This window comes from Mytilus californianus, unplaced genomic scaffold (assembly GCF_021869535.1).
Source record: "Mytilus californianus isolate M0D057914Y unplaced genomic scaffold, xbMytCali1.0.p SCAF_51, whole genome shotgun sequence".
Classification (NCBI taxonomy): Eukaryota; Metazoa; Mollusca; class Bivalvia; order Mytilida; family Mytilidae; genus Mytilus; species Mytilus californianus.
In genome coordinates this window covers 259,139-281,929 of record NW_026262703.1, presented here as the reverse complement: position 1 = coordinate 281,929, position 22,791 = coordinate 259,139, and the positions used below count along the sequence as shown (strand labels likewise).

The window sequence follows — 22,791 nt, the reverse complement described above, 5'->3', positions numbered from 1 at the left end:
TGAATTCTAACGGACGAAAACTGAACTTCTCTCGCAAAATTTTTCGAAACGAAAGCAAATGCATCAGAAAAATTGAATATTACATACAATCACAAAACGTTTGAACAAGGGAAACGTTAGACAATATATTTTAAATGTCTGACTATACATATGTATATCGTATGAAAGTCTCTCATTATTTTAATAAATCAAAGTCTTTATATACGACTTTCATCTGCTTTACGTCTTATCTAAACTAGATAACATTGAAAGTAAATCATTAAAAAACCTTTCCAAAAAACAACTTGCAATTTCTTTTTGGCAACATCATTTACTTTACACATATCATTAAAGTTAATTTTATTCATTCAAATGAATCATAGTCAAAAAAAAAACACACATCATCCATGCAAGTTAATATTTTATTGCATACTATGCGTTATTGGTTGAAGGCCGTACGATTACCTATACTCTATATGTAGTTGCTAACTTTACGTCATTTGGATTCTGGTGGAATGTTCTTTGGCAATCATTCCTAGTCTTTTTATATTTATAATGTCTATAATTAGTGGTTTCATTGGTATTATAATAGCTTCCATAATTTTTATTTTTTCAACAAAGCCGAGTTATTTTGAAATTTATCACAAAAAAAAACCAAAAACATAACAACACTCAAACATCATGTGGTTAAATTAGCAAGAGGCTTTCAAGAGCCTGAATCGCTCACCTGTAATTTTTTGCTTAAATTTTTCATCAATGATTATTTTTGCTTTTCAATGTATATACTGTTTACAGTTTATCTTTATCTATAATATTATTCAAGTAATAACCGAAAACTGCAAAATTTCCTTAAAATCATCAATTCAGGGGCAATAACTTAAAAATCAGATACCCGATTTGGCTGATAATTTTGACCTACTGAAAACTTTAACGTCTTGTCTGATTTGCTCTAAATGCTTTAATTTTTGAGATATAAGTCAAAAACTGCATTTTTACCATATGTTCTATTTTTAGCCATGTCGGCCATGTTTGTTGATGGATCAAAACTTCGGATACAATGTGTAAACAAGATACCTTAAGGAACATTCAGTTTAAGTTTAGAAGTATTAGGCCCAGTAGTTTCAGAGGAGAAGATTTTTAACTGTTAGCAAATATGATGAACAAATTGTGTAAAATTGTCTTTAAAGGGCAATAACTCCTTAAGGGGTCAATTGATAATTTTGATCATATTAACTTTTGGTCATATTAACTTCTTTTTTGTAGATTTGACTTTGCTGAACATTATTGGTGCTTACAGTTTATCTCTATCTATAATAATATTCAAGATAATAACCAAAAACCTGCATAATTTCAATAAAATTACCAATTTAGTGGCAGCAACCCAGTAATGGGTTGTTCGATTCGTCTGAAAATTTCAGGGCTGATAGATCTTGACCTATTGAACATTTCTACTACTGTCAGATTTGCTCTAAATGCTTTAGTTTTTGAGATATAAGCCAAAAACTACATTTGACCCCTATGTTCTATTTCTAGCCATTGCGTCCATATTTATTGATGGATCAAAACGTCGGATACAATTTATAAACTAGATACCCTAAGGAACATTCAGTTAAAGTTTGAAGGTATTTGGCCCAGTAGTTTCAGAGGAGAAGATTCTTGAAATAGTTTACGACGACAGACTACGACAGACGACGACGACAGACGACGGACGACGACGGACGCCAAGTGATGGCATAAGCTCACATGGGTCCCTTTTGTCCCGGTGAGCTAAAAAAAGAAAAAGTTAATGAACACTAAACACCCGTTTAAATGTTTCAACACTGAGCTAATTGTAACTGGCACAATGTCCCTATATACAAATATGACATATACATTATCCACAACAATGTACAACAAAGCCTTTTTCATACCTGAATAAATAAAAACTATATAATGCCATTAAATAGTTAACCACAACACCGTAAAACAATTACTATGCGTTATTGGTTTAAGGCCGTACGATTACCTATACTCTATATGTAGTTGCTAACTTTACGTCATTTGGATTCTGGTGGAATGTTCTTTGGCAATCATTCCTAGTCTTTTTATATTTATAATGTCTATAATTAGTGGTTTCATTGGTATTATAATAGCTTCCATAATTTTTATTTTTTCAACAAAGCCGAGTCATTTTGAAATTTATCACCAAAAAAAAAACAAAAAAACATAACAACACTCAAACACCATGTGGTGTAATAAGCAAGAGGCTCTCAAGAGCCTGAATCGCTCACCTGTAATTTTTTGCTTAAATTTTTCATCAATGATTATTTTTGCTTTTCAATGTATATACTGTTTACAGTTTATCTTTATCTATTATACTATTCAAAATAATAACCGAAAATTGCAAAATTTCCTTAAAATCATCAATTCAGGGGCAATAACTTAAAAATCAGATACCCGATTTGGCTGATAATTTTGACCTACTGAAAACTTTAACGTCTTGTCTGATTTGCTCTAAATGCTATAATTTTTGAGATACAAGTCAAAAACTGCATTTTTACCATATGTTCTATTTTTAGCCATGGCGGCCATGTTTTCTGAGGAAATAGAAAATAAACACAACCTTTATTCTAGATAACCTAAGAATCATTTATCTTAAGTTTGATTTAATTTGCTTCAGGTAGTTTCAGATGAGAAGATTTTTTAAAGTTAGAAAACATGAAAAACAAATTGTGTAAGATTGTCCTTAAAGGGCAATTACTCCTTAAGGGGTCAATTGACAATTTTGGTCATTTAATTTTTTTGTAGATCTTATTTCACTGAACATTTTTGCTGTTTACATTTTATCTTTATCATCAATAATATTCAAGATAATAACAAAAAACTGCAAAATTTCCTTAAAATTACCAATTTAGTGGCAGCAACACAACAATTGGTTGTTCCGTTCGTCTGAAAATTTCAGGGCTGATAGATCTTAGCCTATTTAACATTTTTACTTCATGTCAGATTTGCTCTAAATGCTTTACTTTTTGAGATATAAGCCAAAAACTGCATTTGACCCCTATGTTCTATTTTTAGCCATGTCGGCCATGTTTGTTGATGGATCAAAACTTCGAATACAATGTGTAAACTAGATACCTTAAGGAACATTCAGTTTAAGTTTAGAAGTATTAGGCCCAGTGGTTTCAGAGGAGAAGATTTTTAACTGTTAGCAAATATGATGAACAAATTGTGTAAAATTGTCTTTAAAGGGCAATAACTCCTTAAGGGGTCAATTGATAATTTTGATCATATTAACTTTGGTCATATTAACTTCTTTTTTGTAGATCTGACTTTGCTGAACATTATTGGTGCTTACAGTTTATCTCTATCTATAATAATATTCAAGATAATAACCAAAAACCTGCATAATTTCAATAAAATTGCCAATTTAGTGGCAGCAACCCAGTAATGGGTTGTTCGATTCGTCTGAAAATTTCAGGGCTGATAGATCTTGACCTATTGAACATTTCTACTACTGTCAGATTTGCTCTAAATGCTTTAGTTTTTGAGATATAAGCCAAAAACTACATTTGACCCCTATGTTCTATTTCTAGCCATTGCGTCCATGTTTATTGATGGATCAAGACTTCGGATACAATTTATAAACTAGATACCCTAAGGGACATTCAGTTAACGTTTGAAGGTATTTGGCTCAGTAGTTTCAGAGGAGAAGATTCTTGAAATAGTTTACGACGACAGACTACGACAGACTACGACAGACGACGACGACGACGACAGACGACGGACGACGACGGACGCCAAGTGATGGCATAAGCTCACATGGGGCCCTTTGGTCCCGGTGAACTAAAAAAAGAAAAAGTTAATAAACACTAAACACCCGTTTAAATGTTTCAATACTGAGCTAATTGTAACTGGCACAATGTCCCTATATACAAATATGACATATACATTATCCACAACAATGTACAACAAAGCCTTTTTCATACCTGAATAAATAAAAACTATATAATGCCATTAAATAGTTAACCACGACACCGTAAAACAAAAAAAATAAAACTGAATTTCATATTCTCAGTAGTAAGGTTTCTATTTCGCATGCCTATTTTTTGTTTGGTTATTTTACCTTTGACTGAATCAATATCGTAATGAGCAATATGGAAGTTCTGTGTTCCAATTTCACATGTGACATTAGTGACTGCCAATGTCTTACGCCTGAAGTTTATTGTACCGGTTATTCTAAGTTTATGCAGTTCTATTCCCCCAGCATTATATTTGCCGAGTAAAGTTGTGTTCAGAATTACATTACCATCCTGTAAATAGATAGCCAGACAAAGATAATCCATTGATATCAAAATACAAGTTAAAATTGAGAATGGAAACGTGGAATGTGCCAAAGAGACCGATGTCAGAATAAGAAACAAAAAAACTAAGCAAAATGACAATGATACATAAATGAACAAAGGACTACTAACAGTTACTGACATGCCAGCTCCAGACATTAATCAAACTGATTAAAAGATCATGCCTTCATCATATGAAAATCAAGCACAATCCCTCCCGTTAGGGGTTTAGTATCATACCATCATAAAATATGTTATATAGATACAATGGATAAGCGTGGATTCTTGAAAAAGAAACCATGAGCCCGGAGGGCGAATGGTTTGTTTTTCATGAATCTACGCTTATCCATTGTATCTATAACTTAAACTATTGTGTTAATTTCTTTTCAAAATTAAAGCCTTTTCTTAATTAGATGGTATTGTAAGTGAGTTTAAATAACCAGGTTATCGTGTCCAACGATGCATTGATAATTCTCAGATCACAATTAATTGGTTAACAAAATACAAATATAACACTTCTATCTTGAAAGATCTTTATATTATCAGGCATCTGAATATTATCTGTTTTTACAAAATAAGACATTTTCGAACTTATTTCTAATAAAATTGAGAATGGAAATGGGGAATGTGTCAAAGAGACAACAACCCGACCAAAGAGCATATATAAAGTATATATAATAAGTATGTTATCGAAATTTCTAGCACTCTAGGCACATCACGATTTTCTAGCATAGGAATTTGCGAACAAATATTTGTAAAATTATGTAGTAAAACAGATGAAATCATACTATATTTATACAACAAAAATTGACAAATAGAATGTAATCATTTTTGTTTCAAACATGTGAAATAGCCAATAATAATCCAAAAAATAAACGGTAAAACACGCTATTACATGTATTACAAAAATATCCACTATAACATGCAAAATTAGAAAAAAAAAACAGAATTGGGTCAACAGAGATAATACAGGGATTCGAACCTAAACCGACAAATCCCTATCTTTTAACTCGTTGATTTTAAGCATGCTAACCTCGCGGCTACCAACTTATACTATACGACTGCCCATTGTATATATATAAAGGTACAACCCCTGTGTGTCCGATGTTCATTTATATATATAAAATAGACATCTAAGTTGTAACCCATTGGTAGCCGAGAGGTTTCGTCGATATGTTGATGTCAGTCATTCATAACAGATTTCAAGGAAGGGTTCGATTCCCAGTGAAGGCATATACAAATTACAAAAATTAAAAGTAAGTTTTTAAATTAATTCCATTAGTGAACAGAAATCAGTAAATTAACCAATTCAAACTTAATGAAATTAGACACACAAAGGATACAATTGAATATAATTTGGTGAGTCCATTTCAGCGGCAGATTTAGGAAGCGTTGATTCTAGAAAAAGAATCCACGGTAAATGAATAGGCTGACGTCACCACAATGGTTTAAGTGAGAAGAACAAAAGTTGTACACTTGCAATTAGTTTTCGGAAGTAATAATATTGTACACAATTTACATTTAACTTGTTAGTACATCATGCCAAAGCTTTGCTAACATACAAGTCAGGATACAATGTACTAGCGTCGGCAAATGTACGTTAATATACGTTTGAAAAGGAGCAGGCATTCAACGAACGAAATCTTATTCTTTTAAGCCTTCTTTTTATGCGGTTACATATTATGCATTATCGGTACATATCTTTGTGATGTATAAAACAATATTTTCTTTTCCCGTCGATGGTTTATGTCACTATGACTGACTTGAGTGCCGTGACAAATCAAGAAAAGGTGCTTTTTAAGGGGTTAATAAACCGATATACCACATGGCTGAAATTCGACACTGGGATAGAATAACAATTATTTCGGGGCCTTTTATATGCGGTTTGAGTTTTGCTCATCTTTGGTGGCCTATAGTTGTTAAACTCTATGTTCTTTGGTCTCTGGTGAAGAGTTCTTTTCATTGGCAATCTTACCACATCTTCTTATTCTTATGTTAAACCAGCATTTTAGCCATGTCGTAGTGTTTTCCTACAGTGTATTTTAAAATCGCGCTTAAGTGGGTCAATATCCCTAATGGACCTTGAGATGAGGAACACAGATTTATGACTCTCATTAAAAAATTAGTCCGCCATACAATCGTGGAAGCTGTGATTTTAAAAATTGACATAAATGAACTAGGACTGGTGTTTTATAGAGCTGATGTGATGTGAAAAAAAGTATAAAAAAATAAACCTGAACAAATAATTACAAAGGACATATTTTTTAATGATTTTTATGGTCAGAATTTAGGGATTATTTCCTGAGGAGAGTGACATTTTTCACTATCGTTCGGGGTTGGGCACTTGACGGGAAAACGAATCACACTTGCCACCCCGAAAATCGCACCACACATGTGCAAGTGTCTCAGCTTCAAAATGAGCCATCATACATATCCAAGTTTACGATATGGCCTGAGCAACAGAAGAAAACGTTAACATTACCGCCTATGGAGAATCTATTACGCATATTGCCCCAAATTGTGGCCTTGAATTTCAAAGGTGATGGAGTGTTTCATGGCTCAGTGACCACAATTTAGGATGATAGCTGCTGAAATCAAGGTCAGTTACACTTTTTTAGTGCTAATTAATCAAAACAATACAAAATGGCTTCCCAAACTTTTGATTTTTATCAAAAATATACTAATTTTTTGTTGTTAAATAGCATTGATGCAGAAAATGGGTCATGTAAAATCTGGACAGGGGCCATTCAGAGGAAGAGAAATTATATTTTAGGGATGCTAAATGTGGCTTATCCAAATGGAAAAAGGACAAAAATGAATGTTCCCGCTTGGCAAAAATGTTACAGTTAAAAACAATTGACATTGATAGAAATTTAGATGCCTCGCACCTCTGCCATAATGCCTTGTGTGTTAATGCTGACCATATATTTTTTGAGCCCCATGATTTAAATAACCACCGTAAGGTCTGTGTAACTTCACAAAAATGCACCACTCATGAACTGCATGGCACAACATATCCTAACTGCATGTTGCATCTTAAACTGTGGTTTGTTCTATTTTTAATTCTAAAATTTAAGTCTCCGAGGTGACATATTGCACACTTCACTATGCATGAATCATTTACTCAAATACAAGTTTCTTACACTGCTAAAAAAATGAAAATGGGATAAAAGCCCTCCCTCTCACCCTCCAAGACACTGAAACAAACATGCATGTTTATATTAACCCGAGGTAACACATTTTACGGCTTGTTTCACGAGTGTTTACCTTTTATTGACATAGGAGGGGGAGTAACTCTTGTTGTTTACAAATGTATTTTTAACTGTGTCAGGAAATTGGGACATTCAAACCACATGAACCAACTAAAGTAAGCATGCTTTAAAAGAAATCTTCAATATAAAAACCAAACAAATCAAACAAAAACTACAAAATTATAAAATTAGGATATCAAAAGTAAAATAAAAAGCTAACAGAACTGAAATAGTTGCAAATGGAAGTAAATATGGACATGATTTTATTTTATTTTATTTCCTTGTATATTGTATCAATGAATGTGTGCATGATAGGAAAAATAAATTTTTATGCAATACATGTGTGTTAATTTGCATGTATGATGCTGTGTGTGGTATGTTTCAATGTCAATACACTCTGTAAGATGTGTACAACTCTAAATTATGATGTCATAATGCAATGACGTCACAAAAACAATGACGACACAATGTACTCTTCACCAAAGAAATAACCCATTATCCCGCTTTCAACACACATACAAAAAAACCTCTAAAATTCTTATTCCTTGATGGATTTTGAAAACAAGACTAGTTTTGGAAAGGTCTGTGACTAATCTTTACAGTAATGAACATATATTAGAGATATTTATTCAATAAACAAAAAATATAATAGAAAACAAGACTATCAGGGTGGACAAATTTCTTAAATCTGATAGTTTTTAAGTGAAAAACACTATATTTACATGATTTATCAACAAAAAATGAGGATTTGTAGAAAGTCTGTAAGGTAGAAGAGGCTTATGAATTGCAGTTATACCAATAAAAGTTAAAACAAATGTTTAAAATGTAAATTTATAACATATGCTTATTGTGTTTTTTTCTTCCTTAAAAAGGATATTGAACAGTTATAAACATTGCTACCTAAAAGTATTAAAATGAGCTTATTTTATTTCAGATATGGCTAAAACTTCACAGAACTGTTCAGAAATGTGTACTAAAGGGATACAAACTGCAATATAAGTGGAATCTGACATTAGCTGATCTAATATGGGTCAATATCCCTAATGGACCTTGAGATGAGGAACACAGATTTATGACTCTCATTAAAAAATTAGTCCGCCATACAATCGTGGAAGCTGTGATTTTAAAATTGACATAAATGAACTGGGACTGGTGTTTTATAGAGCTGATGTGATGTGAAAAAAAGTATAAAAAAATAAACCTGAACAAATAATTACAAAGGACATATTTTTTAATGATTTTTATGGTCAGAATTTAGGGATTATTTCCTGAGGAGAGTGACATTTTTCACTATCGTTCGGGGTTGGGCACTTGACGGGAAAACGAATCACACTTGCCACCCCGAAAATCGCACCACACATGTGCAAGTGTCTCAGCTTCAAAATGAGCCATCATACATATCCAAGTTTACGATATGGCCTGAGCAACAGAAGAAAACGTTAACATTACCGCCTATGGAGAATCTATTACGCATATTGCCCCAAGTGTGATGTTTCGATTTTTTTCTTTTTCGTTATCTTACACGGGAACACTAATAATAAATTTACGAACGAAAATATCAGCAAAATGTTGCTATACATTGTACTATGAAACAGCAATGAATCAGCTTTTATGTGACATGAAACTTAAAAATTATATAAAAATACAAATTAAGTAAGTTGAAAGATTTTCAATCTTACGGTCTTTCAACATATATTACGGTTTCTTATGTATATCAACCGTAGACTTTTTTTTTTAGAAAAAAGTGGAACAACTCTTACTGAATAAGTTTTAATATATGAAAACATGCATATCATTTAATCCCGCTGCAAATGTTTGCACCTGTCCTAAGTCAGGAATCTGATGTACAGTAGTTGTCGTCTGTTTATGTAGTTCATACGTGTTTCTCGTTTCTCGTTTTTATATAGATTAGACCGCTGGTTTTCCCGTTTGAATGGTTTTACACTAGTAATTTTTGGGGCCCTTTATAGCTTGCTGTTCGGTGTGAGCCAAGGCTCCGTGTTGAAGGCCGTACCTTGACCTATAATGGTTTACTTTTATAAATTGTTACTTGGATGGAGAGTTGTCTCATTGGCACTCATACCACATCTTCCTATATCTATATCATGTCGGGGCCTTTTATAGCTGACTATGCGGTATGGGTTTTGCTAATTGTTGAAGGCCGTACGGTGACATAGAGCTGTGAATTTCTATGTCATTTGGTCTTTTGTGGATACATTTGTAGCAGTCTCATTGTCAATCATACCACATCGTCTTTTTTAAGGGCCTTTTCATAATACTAATCATATAGCAGTTTTACTATTCTATTTTTTTTAACCTCAATTAGTCATGATGCGCTCCCTTACTTTCTTTACCTCTGTTTTTAATAATGCATTTTATTGTGTATTTTCTTGATTTTTATAAATAAGAATAAAGATTTGTATCAACGTTTATGTCTAGATGTTTGACTTAGTACAGTTTGTATGATTTTGAAACTTTTGAGATGTTTTTTTTACTCTTGTTAAGATTTCGAAAACACACTGGAAAAAGAACCGAATTAACAAAGAACATGTTAAGCAGTCCTTGAAATTTGCTAACTACATGTAATTGCCAAAAAGAGTTGACTTTAGTGTAATTAAGGAATATGCCTTTAACAAAATTTCTGCCTACGAAAATTTGTTAAATACCACACAAAAAGGAAAACAACCCTACTCTTTCATACGCAAAAGATGTGCAACAAGATATTGTCTTTTGTCACCTCTATGATGAATTCGATTAAACTACAATAAATCCACTAGAACTAATAAAATATCTTAAGTAGTGTCATAAATTATATGCAAGTCAAATAAATTTGGAAATATTTGAATAAGGAATGGACCAATGCTCAAAATCATGTGCACAACAGACATAGCTATAAGATGTGGTATGAGTGCCAATGAGACAATTCTCCATCCAAGTCACAATTTTTTAAAGTAAACCATTATAGGTCAAAGTTTTTACCACAAAGTTTAACTACAAAGTTTATTTACAAATTACTTCAAACCTTTAATGAATTTTTCCATAGATACAAAAATTTGGTTTGGAAGTTTGACTATACCTGCAGAAAATTTATTTCAAACAGAAAAGCACATCCTGTGTTCTACGGTGATAATGTTTACCGATCCACGAAATTAAGATATGTTCCGCGCAAATTTGTCAATTTTTTAAGTTAACTTATTCTAAAAGAGTACCAATTCGACACTTTAACTATATCTTCGAATATTGTTTTTATTGGTATTATCATTAATCTTAGTTATCAGTTAATCAAAACCATACTTATTGTTATTGGTATACATACTTTTTATATGCAAATTCACATTACTACAGTATGTCGATACCTTTATTTTGGTATTGTACAAGGTCATGTTTTTCTAGGACTGTTAATGACGCCTTTTCACTTTAAAATCCATTGGATGTTGGATGTGTACTGATTAATATTTTAGTCTAAGATATATTATTTTTTATTATTTGTTATTGGCTTTGAACTAGGTGTCAATAACTGCGATTTCTCTTATATCTGCATTTTGTGTCTTTTTTGTTGTGAGGGATGTATAAATACCCTGCCACGTCCGGTTTGTGTTTGGTTAGATGGTTTTTGCTTTGAAACGATCTAATGAGTAAAGGCCCCTTTCGACTTTTTTTTTATGTTTTGTTCTTATGTTGTACTGTTACACCACTGTTTACAGTTAGGGAGGATAGGCGCCTTCAAAATTGTTTATCGTCACAACATTTTATGTGTGCCTGTCCCAAGTCAGGATCCTGTAGTTCAGTGATTGTTGTTGCTTCATGTATGTCATATTTGTATTTCGTTAATTATTTTGGTAAAAATTAGGCTGTTAGTTTTCTCAATTAAATTGTTTCATATTTCCTATATCAGGGTCTATAATAGCCGACTATATGGTATAGATATTTCTCATTGTTGTAGGTCGTACGACTGCCTATAATTGCTTACATCCACTTCATTTTAATTTGATGGTTAGTGGTCTCATTGGTAATCATATCAGATCGATCTCCTTATTTATAATAAATAAACAGATTTTAATGAAACTATGCATTCGCGCATTACAATGAAATTCCTTAGCTGTATCTTTTCCAAATTTGGAATCTTTGAAACGTTTTTGTGCCGGAACTGTTAGTGACTATAATCGGTTGTTGAGTACGCAGGAAGAGAAAGAAAAAAGAATTACCCTACGCCTGTTTGCTTATGAACAAGTACGTATCGAGTTCTTACGATAATAAATTTATCAGATACTGATGATTTATTCCTTTTTGCAAAGTATATTCCTTAGATGTCAAACATTGATGAATTGCTGTTCCAGACTTGGTGCGTTTCGTTTAGTATACACCAAAGACGGTTTATACCAGATATGTTACGCACACTACCAGTTTACGATGCTCTTACATGATGGGGCATCTTCTTTCTTTGGAATTGGCAAATCTTTGGAATTGGCAAAGATACAATTTATCAAGCGTTGAGACAAAATGTATTAAAGTTTTTGAAATCTAGCAAGTTTTGATACTGACACATCTGCCGCGGTAAGAAGACAATTCATATCTGATCTCTAGGACCCATAGGCAAGACTAAATTTGAACATCTAAAAAAACGCATATATATATAGCGAAGTCGGCCTTATCTATTAATGCTCCCTCAACGAGGCTATTAATTTGACCTGTTGATACAATTTTGTAATGCTGTTTTTGTTATTTAATGTTTACTTATTTAGTGTTATATCTCGTCTTTCTATGTTTAATATAAACCAGCTTTGATAAGCGTTTGGTATGACTATACATTTTCACTTCTGTTCTCGTACTATGTTCAACAAAATTATTTTTTTGTAAAAACATATTTCCGTATTCCATTACTGTATACCTTACAACAAAATTATTTTCATTTACCAGTGTACATTATCTTATTTGGTGGCATTTTGTCCAAGGTTATGTTCACTTGTTTGTGCTAATATGTATTTTAATTGAGTTAAGCCATTTCAATTGATATTTTATAGTGTGTCTTTCTATGTTGTGATGTTATACTATTGTTTCAGGTAAGGGTGAAGGTCGTTACCTATTAAAACCCGCTGCATTTGTTTGCACCTGTCCTAAATCAGGAACTTGATGTTCAGTGGTAGTCGTTTGTTGATGTCGTTCATAACTGTTTCTCGTTTCTCGTTTTCTATATAGATTAGACCGTTGGTTTTCCTGTTTGAATGGTTTTACACTAGTCATTATTGGGGCCCTTTATAGCTTGCTGTTCGGTGTGACCCAAGACTCCGTGTTGAAGACCGTACTTTGACCTATAATGGTTTACTTTTACAAATTCTGACTTGGATGGAGAGTTGTCTCATTGGCACTCATACCACATCGTCTTATATCTATCTCCTTCAGAGCATCATTCAGAAAACACATTCTTTGGATTTCATTCCAAATATTCGTCTGCAAGAATGCTCATATTACCAAAACACTACTCAGATCACTTTTCGAATATGGATGGAAAATGGGGGATAACTCCATAGTTCTTTTATACATATGTATATAAAGTATAATGATGTCTTCTGACTTTTAACATAATCTTGTTTGCACACGCAATGCTACGAACAGAATTAGTTCTTTGACCAAGCAGTGATTGTTGTCAGGGCAATAACGATTGTAGAAACCAGCTTATTCATAGACATTTTTAGAAGATTCCTACAACGAGGATAGCTTTTACTTGACGTGGTTGGGGATCACACTCTCTCTCTCCTCTTTAAAAATCCTTCTTTTAAAAATACCAACAACGACGTCTTTCTATCGAATACGAGTATTATGTATCATATATTAATAGTACATACAATGACATCGACATCGATGCATTTTGTTTCTTAGTATTCTGTTACCTTTTCAGACGGAAGTGAATATAATGATATCAAGCGTTACTTGAACAGATACATTGTACCTAGACATATGGAACGCCACAGCTGTCTTATATGGAACTCTGATATTACGTTATGTTGTTCTATTATTACTTGATGATAGTTTGTCTTTACATAATATGATTTTGACATTACGTAATGATGTTTTGATATAACTCAATATGGAAAAGTCATTACTTAATGATATTCCGATATTACATGATATGGTTTCGTATTGACTTGATATAGATTTGTCATTACTTAATATGGTTTTGTCATTACTCGATGTGGTTTCACCATTATTTAATGTGGTTGTGTCATTAGGCAATGTGGTTTTAACATTACTAGATGTGCATGTGACTTGACGTAATGTACGTGTTTCATTACATGATGTGGTTTTGTTATTTCGTAATGATGATTTGCCAATTCTTTATATGGCTTTAACATTACGTAATGATGTATCAAAATTTGACGATTTTACACTACATGATGTGTTTGTTTCAGTATTTGATGTGGTCATGTCATTCTTTGATGTGGTTATCCCATTACTACTATGAGGTAAAACCACGTGACCATTTTGGAAAAAAATATGTTATATTTTTAGACCGATTTCCATATATCGTTTGTGGTAATGCGCTTTGAATGAGTACCGCTATCCATTAAGTTAAAGTTCAAATTAAAGTTCAAGTTGTTGTTCAGAGTTATTTGGAATGAAAAAAAGGAACGACAGAAAAAAATAAGAAAAAAAAGTACTAAAAAATTAACAGTAATTCGGACATATCCCAAACCATTTGGTCCGGCCGTTTTTTCCTTAGTTCTCAAATGGAAGCTGTAAATTAATAAATAAATTAAAGATTCTTAATAACCCTGTGTCTCGCCGGATAATTCTGCTGTCAGTGTAAAAGCGTAAATTAAATGTTGACTGACTGTACATTAACCGGTACACTTAACGGAGGAAAACATGTTTTCTGTAGATACTTTTATCTTGATCTTGATGAATAACTCCTATACAAGTTTTATAACAATTCATGGAGGTTTACAAATTTATCATGTCAAAACAGTTTAATTCGGTAATATTTAATGCATTAAAAAACCTTATATAGAAATAAAGAAATGTGGTATGAATGCCAATGAGACAACTCTCAACCACATACCAAAGTTTCGAGTTGAACTTCGAGTGTGAGTCACATTTAAAGATAGAGTTCCGAATTACAATTGGACTTCAACTTTAAATTTGTGTCACCTTTTGGCGTAGAGTTCGAGGTAAACCCTTATTTGAGTCTCATTTAGATTAAGATTAAGAGTTGAAATTCGAGTTATCTAATATGAGTTCTATTTTTTTTTATCGTGGATCAAGGGCTTTTGCTCTAGCTTCCGAAAAGAGGGTTCCGGGGTAGGTATGCGTACAAAAGATAAACAATTTTACAGCATACAAAACACAACATAGAAATTGAAATAAAGTTAGATGTGGTGTGATTGCCAAAGAGAAAATTATCCACCATAGTTTAAATGCAGTGGATGCAAGCAATCATATGCAACCTAACAGCCTTCAACACACCGTATAGTCGGCCACAAAAGACCACCACGTGAAAATTTGAAGCAATTCAAACGAAAAAACTAATGGTCTAGTTTATAGCTAAACAATCTCCGATTAAACAAGCTGCGCTAGGGGCGCATGATACGCCCGTCGTCTTGTGTGTTATGCAATAATCATAAATAGTTTCTGACATACGGCGCGACATGCGAAAACCCCCCTTTTCATTTACAAAAAACTCAATATCTCTAAAATAAAATTTTGAATCAAATCCAAAAAGTATACAGATCTTTAGATTAATATAACTAAGAAGTGTGTAAAATTTTAAACAATAATCATAAATCGTTTTTGAGATACGGCGCGACATGTGAACATGAACCCCCCTTTTTAAAAAAAAATCAATATCTCTAAAATAAAATTTTGAATCAAAACCAAAAAAAATATACAGATCTTTAGATTAATATAACTAACAAGTGTATACAATTTTAAGCAATAATCTAAATCGTTATTGAGATACGGCGCGATATGTGAAAAACCCCTCCCCCTTTTTTTCAAAATACTCAATAACTCAAAATTAAATTTTGAATCATCACCAACAAGTATACAGATCTTAAGATTAATATAACTAAGAAGTGTGTAAAGTTTTAAGCAATAATCCAAAATTGTTTTTGAGATACCGCGCGACATGTGAAAAAAAAAAAACACACACACACACCTGTTTTAGTTACTAAGTCCTGTAACTCAAAAAGTTTTAGTCTTATTTTCATCAAAAAGTATACAGATCGTTTGACCATTATTAGAAACAACTATGTTAAGTTTCATGAAATTTGGATAAGTCGTTCTCAAGTTACGGTGCGACATGTTTACGCCGGACAGACAGACGGACAGACGACATTTGTATACCATAAGACGTCACGTCAAAATTTTGACGGGCGTATAACAACAAATATGACACACATGAAACAACGACAACCATTGAACTACAGGTTCCTGACTTGGGGAAGTAAAGGTATTTAAAGAAAGTGCACGCGGCGGAGTTTAACATGTATGTAAGCGCTAATCCCTATCCTAACCTAGTGTATCATAGCACAGCATAAGAATAAAATGTAAAGACAGTTTTGATTGGCTCAACTAAATAGATCAGTATGACTGGGTAACATAAATCCATCAGCGTGATCTCGGATGCTTTGGAAGGGTAAGCGGATTCTGCTTAACTTGTGGCACCCGTCGTGTTATTCGTGAAAGTACAAACCCAGTGATTTGGTTTTATTTGGTAGTTTACATTCGAGGAAAAGATGACGGGATTGTGGTTACGACAACTGGAACCTATTCGTCATCACCTGTGAAACAGATATTTCAAAAAGTTCTTTTTTCACTTAGTGCGTGGTGTATCAGAAACTGCAATTAATAAAAAAAAGTTTAATATGCATATGTTCAAATGAACATACACGCTAAAAAAAAATGGAGAATTCTTATTTTATAGAATTGATGCTTTGTTGCTTATCCCCTCCCCCTCATTTCCCTTTAACTTTAGTGCGAGTTGATTTAAAGTGTCTCATTTGTTGAAAATACAGTTGATTTGTGTCGTACCTGCGACAATAATGTAGATACAGTGAGATACAACAAACCTATATGCCGTAGTCGGTAGTATCGTCGGCGTCTTCGTCATTTAGGTTGTTAGATTTCTAGTTTGAACTGTTTTTATATTTTTCGTTTCGAGACCTTTTTAAACTTACTATGTGGAATGAATTTTGCTCATTCTTAAAGACCATACAGTCACACATATATGTTAACTTCTACGTCATTTGGTATGTGGTTGAGAGTTGTCTCATTGGCAATCATACCACATTTTTGTATTGCTATGTAAGGTTTTTTTTTTGCATTGAATATTACCGAATTAAACTATTTTGACATGATAAATTTGTAAACCTCCATGAATTGTTATAAAACTTGTATAGGAGTTATTCTTCAAGACCAAGATAAAGCAGTGTTCCTTGGAATTATTCACGAATTTATTATGAGACTGCTTCCATTTGAGAACTAAGGAAAAACCGGCAAGTGGTTTTGGGATATCCCCTTATGTCCGAGTTACTGTAAAGGTTTTAGTACTTTTTTTCTTAATTTTGTCTGTCCTTCCCCATTTTCATACCAAATAACTATGAACAACAACTTGAACTTAAATTTGAACTTTAACTAAAGGTTCATCATAACAAATGGACAAAAATGGCTGTATTTCCACCTCAAAAACTACTCTGAGTACAGACTAACCTGTGCAGTTGGATAAGTTTTAATGCCTGGCATCCACTAGATATATAAAAGTTGAATGCATTTTGAATTTCAGAAAGATAAAATCTTTTTTGGATTTTGATGGGCATTTTTTTTTTCATTCCTGCGGAATGTGTAAAAATAAACTAAGTTGGGATACAACTTTGAGATGCTCCCTCCCAGGTAAAAAGTATTGATTGTCCTTGATTGACATAGACAATGGACAGACAATAGATATCTTCGTATATGTAAGAGAATGATAATCCCTTTCTTCATGAATAAGTACGAGCGTTAGCGAGTACTTATCATGAAGTAAGGGATTATCATTCTCTTACAGACTTAGAATATTGTAAAGTGCTCAAGGCTCAAATGATCTATCAATTAGTTTCATTGTCAGTGCACTGTTTATAATTGATGCATGACTTCCCTTTTCAGCATGTCATTTATGGATTAGTTTTAGTGATGTGAGGACTTTCTTATCATTTGGGAAATATTTAAAAAAAAAATGCGTTATAGATATTAGGTGACACAACAGTAGAAAGAAAAGGTAGGAATTGTATGCTTCCTGATTGTGAGTATGAATGTAAATCATGTTATATTTTAGTGAGGAATTATCCTTTTTTTATTTACAGTTTAAATCAATTTATACATTTGAGTTACAACTAAATTTTATTTCACAGCCAATAATTTGGTCCGGCTTTTTACATCAAATACTGTTTCATTATGTCAGGGAAATGTTCAAAAATAATGCACTTAAAAGTTTTTAATATTTTCAAAACTAAATTCCTGTTTTTTTTATCGAATACATGTATTGGAAATAACTATTCTCCCCAACCGCTGATCAAGTAATCAAAGTTTTGGAAAGCTAAAGATTTAGGTTATTTTTTTTCTGAAAGATTTTTTTCCTTTTTTTTTGCATTGCTTTGGTATTGTTTAATTTTATAGTTATTTGAAGTTATTAATATTTTCATAATAACATTCACGGTACCAATTTTACTGCACCAGTAAACTTCAACTTATTTTGAGATTTTTGTGTGTTTCACAATTCAACTGTTAGTCAGTTTCAATCACTCTGTGATAAATCCTTTCAATCTGATAAATGTGCTTCGGGGCAGTTGTAACTCATTTATAGAAACTCTTTGTTTTGAACTGTAAATAGACCCAAATAATAGGATAATCCCTTACTAAGAACATGATTTACATTCATTCTTCACAATTAAGAGGCATCCAATCCTACAATTTCATTGGTCGAGAGTACTTTGCTATATTCTAAGTATATGTAAGAGAATGATAATCCCTTTCTTCATGAATAAGTACGAGCGTTAGCGAGTACTTATCATGAAGTAAGGGATTATCATTCTCTTACAGACTTAGAATATTGTAAAGTGCTCAAGGTTCAAATGATCTATCAATTAGTTTCATTGTCAGTGCACTGTTTATAATTGATGCATGACTTCCCTTTTCAGCATGTCATTTATGGATTAGTTTTAGTGATGTGAGGACTTTCTTATCATTTGGGAAATATTTAAAAAAAAAATGCGTTATAGATATTAGGTGACACAACAGTAGAAAGAAAAGGTAGGAATTGTATGCTTCCTGATTGTGAGTATGAATGTAAATCATGTTATATTTTAGTGAGGAATTATCCTTTTTTTATTTACAGTTTAAATCAATTTATACATTTGAGTTACAACTAAATTTTATTTCACAGCCAATAATTTGGTCCGGCTTTTTACATCAAATACTGTTTCATTATGTCAGGGAAATGTTCAAAAATAATGCACTTAAAAGTTTTTAATATTTTCAAAACTAAATTCCTGTTTTTTTTATCGAATACATGTATTGGAAATAACTATTCTCCCCAACCGCTGATCAAGTAATCAAAGTTTTGGAAAGCTAAAGATTTAGGTTATTTTTTTTCTGAAAGATTTTTTTCCTTTTTTTTTGCATTGCTTTGGTATTGTTTAATTTTATAGTTATTTGAAGTTATTAATATTTTCATAATAACATTCACGGTACCAATTTTACTGCACCAGTAAACTTCAACTTATTTTGAGATTTTTGTGTGTTTCACAATTCAACTGTTAGTCAGTTTCAATCACTCTGTGATAAATCCTTTCAATCTGATAAATGTGCTTCGGGGCAGTTGTAACTCATTTATAGAAACTCTTTGTTTTGAACTGTAAATAGACCCAAATAATAGGATAATCCCTTACTAAGAACATGATTTACATTCATTCTTCACAATTAAGAGGCATCCAATCCTACAATTTCATTGGTCGAGAGTACTTTGCTATATTCTAAACAACTATAGGTGAGTTAAAGGGTTTAACTGAGTGGACAGTATCAAAGCAATTCAGGTGTTTGTTTATTTTTACACCTTCTGCAGAAAGGGAAAAAATGCCCATCAAAATCCAAAAAAAAAGATTATATCTTTCTGAAACACAACATAAAATTACCTTTTATATATCTAGCGGATGCCAGGCCTTAAAACTTTTCCAACTGGACAGGTACGTCTGTACTCAGAGTAGTTTTTGGGGTGTAAATACGGCCACTTTTGTCCATTTGTTATGATGAACCTTAATGAATAGCGGTACTCATCCAAAGCGCATTACCACAAACGACATATGGAAATCGGTCTAAAAATAGAACATATTTTTTCCAAAATGGTCACGTGGTTTTACCTCGTAGTAGTAATGGGATAACCACATCAAAGAATGACATGACCACATCAAATACTGAAACAAACACATCATGTAGTGTAAAATCGTCAAATTTGGAAACATCATTACGTAATGTTAAAGCCATATAAAGCATTGGCAAATCATCACTACGAAATAACAAAACCACATCATGTAATGAAACAACTACATTACGTCAAGTCACATACACATCAAGTAATGTTAAAACCACATTGCTCAACGACACAGCCACATTGAATAATGGTGAAACCACATCCAGTAATGACAAAACCATATTAAGTAATGACAAAACTATATAAAGTCAATACGAAACCATATCATGTAATATCGGAATATCATTAAGTAATGACTTTTCCATATTGAGTTATATCAAAACATCATTACGTAATGTCAAAATCATATTATGTAAAGACAAACTATCATCAAGTAATAATAGAACAACATAACGTAATATCAGAGTTCCACATAAGACAGCTGTGGCGTTCCATATAGACAGCTTCATTTGCATCGTGATCCCTTTGAATCGTGTTTATTTGTTAATAAAAAACTTACATTGCTTTTAAATAGGTATAAGTCAAGAGTTTTCAATATGGTCCAGTTGTGTGCTATATTGTAAATCAGGAAATCAAGTTTTTTGCGATTACTTGTACTGATTGACCTATTAACATCAATACTTCATCTTATATCGTGTGACTGCTAACTGCTATTATTTTTACTTTACTAAAAGATGTCTTTTTTTATTTTTCGATATATAATAAGTTACATGTATTTACGTTCATATCCATAAATATGGATATTTTAACGCCCCGAAGTATCCAAGTGAACAACGTTCATATCCATAAATATGGATATTTTAACGCCCCGAAGTATCCAAGTGAACTGAAGGGTGTTAAAATATCCATATCTACGGATATGAACGTAGATAACGAATGTATTCCCGGCCTTTTTTTATAGAGAAAATCGACAACAAAGTGTAACGTGAAAGCAACGTTTTTTTTTCCATTATTTAAAAAAGTTTTATTGAAATTTGGGAATTTGTCATATTTCTAACGGGGTGTAGAGTACTACCTTTGGTAGAACCCTACGGGTAGTCAAATATAAGACGTTTTTTATCCAGAGACCGACAAACTGGAATGGGTCAAGTTTGGCCCTCAATATCGTGAGAGTTACGTCATAGACGGTGTGGCGTCAACGTGGGTCATTTGCATAGCTAGGTCAGGAGTCCCGTTCCGATTGATAATGTGGCAGCCAAGTGATTCATTTACTAAAATGAGTGCAAATGATCGGCATAATAGGATAAAATCGTTAGTGGATTAAATATTTAATTACAGACATCATAAATAATCTACAGAATTCAATATTTCACAAGGAACAACCATGGAACTACGGAAAACGCGCGTGAAGTTCTCCAGTGTAATGGGTAGCAACGTCCGGGTATATGGCTGAGCAACACCCAGAGGCTATGGGTTTTGTAACGACGTGCGTTAACCAATTAAAATCCTAGAAATATACTAAGCCGGGGACAATATTGCATAGCTAAAATTTTTGAGAAATGCATATTTTTGGTGATAATTCCCGTTGATATAGATTAATTTGTCATTTTCTAACAAGTTGTAAGCGGGATGTTCGTCACAAGCTATTGCAATCAAGCTGAATTTGTTCATCATTACCAGATCATGATTCCCTAGAATTTTTTTCTTCGTTATAATAAGGGATCTCAGAGAAATTGTCCAAAAGGTAAAAAACAAAAAACTTGACCACACTTTAAAAAAAACTTCCTCACTTTAGCACTATACGAAAGGCCTTAGTCAAAGGGCGTTATATTTATCTTCAAAATAAATTCAAAATAGCATTGAGGTTTAATTTAAAGATTTATCTTATTTATCACTGCACTTCTTATAGATAGATATGTAAATAAGCAGATTAGTCCAGTAGCATAAAGGCATTATATTCGATGGTCGTGTTTTGACACTGCTACAGTACGTTCATTGGATGTTGAAGACGACTTCAAATCCTGCATATGCAAAGGTGACATACCTTTACAAATTGACGAAACGAAAACAACATCTATTGATAAATTAAAAAAAAAATTGGATGGTTTCATTTTATATTTTTCTAGATTGCTGTCTTCTCATCTCATATATTTACCCGTATTGTTTGCATTTAAAGGAAGGTTTTAATGGGAAATTAATAATACATGTATAACCATAGACCTACAGAACTTACACACGAATGAACATACCTGATAAAATATTCTGCATGTTGGCAATGGAAATACTTGGATCAATATATCTATGTGAAATATGCGGTCTTCTTGTGTGCTTTGATCATCATCTACTTCAGGAGGGTCTACAACAGCATAATTGAACTTACATAAATGGCATGATCATTTAATTTTGATATCATTTAGTTATCATGTAAACAAAAGGACATGAGAGACATACGTCAATAATATCCAAACAACACAGGTACGCATACGCACAGACGAGTCTTTTGTAAACGAAACGCGCGACTTGCGTACAAAATTTTGTAGCCGGTTGTGTTGTATGTATGTGATACATGTATATATTACACAGTTTTGATTGCTATATCTAAATTATTGTCACATTAACCTATCATGTCTGTTTAGGTTGCTTACCAAATGTTGTGAATAAAACAGAACTATAAACAACTCTCATACGAGTGAGAGGTGTTTCTTTTTGTCGCATGACTTTTGACATGACTCGGTATTTAAAAATCCCTCTATCATTCTTTTCCTTTTGACTGTAGGCATTCCTGGTGAAGATTGGTCCTGAGGTGCGATTCGGACAAATATGATTTTTTCGGTGTTGTTTC

At 32.7% G+C, this 22,791-nt stretch overlaps 1 long non-coding RNA gene across 1 annotated transcript; it reads left to right on the top strand.

The window, feature by feature from the left end:
- Positions 1–6,366: 6,366 nt before the first annotated feature.
- LOC127703804 (uncharacterized) lies at positions 6,367–8,772 on the top strand. The gene is made up of 2 exons (XR_007983052.1): positions 6,367–6,900; positions 8,487–8,772. It is a non-coding gene; the product is annotated as an uncharacterized LOC127703804 (long non-coding RNA).
- Positions 8,773–22,791: the final 14,019 nt, after the last annotated feature.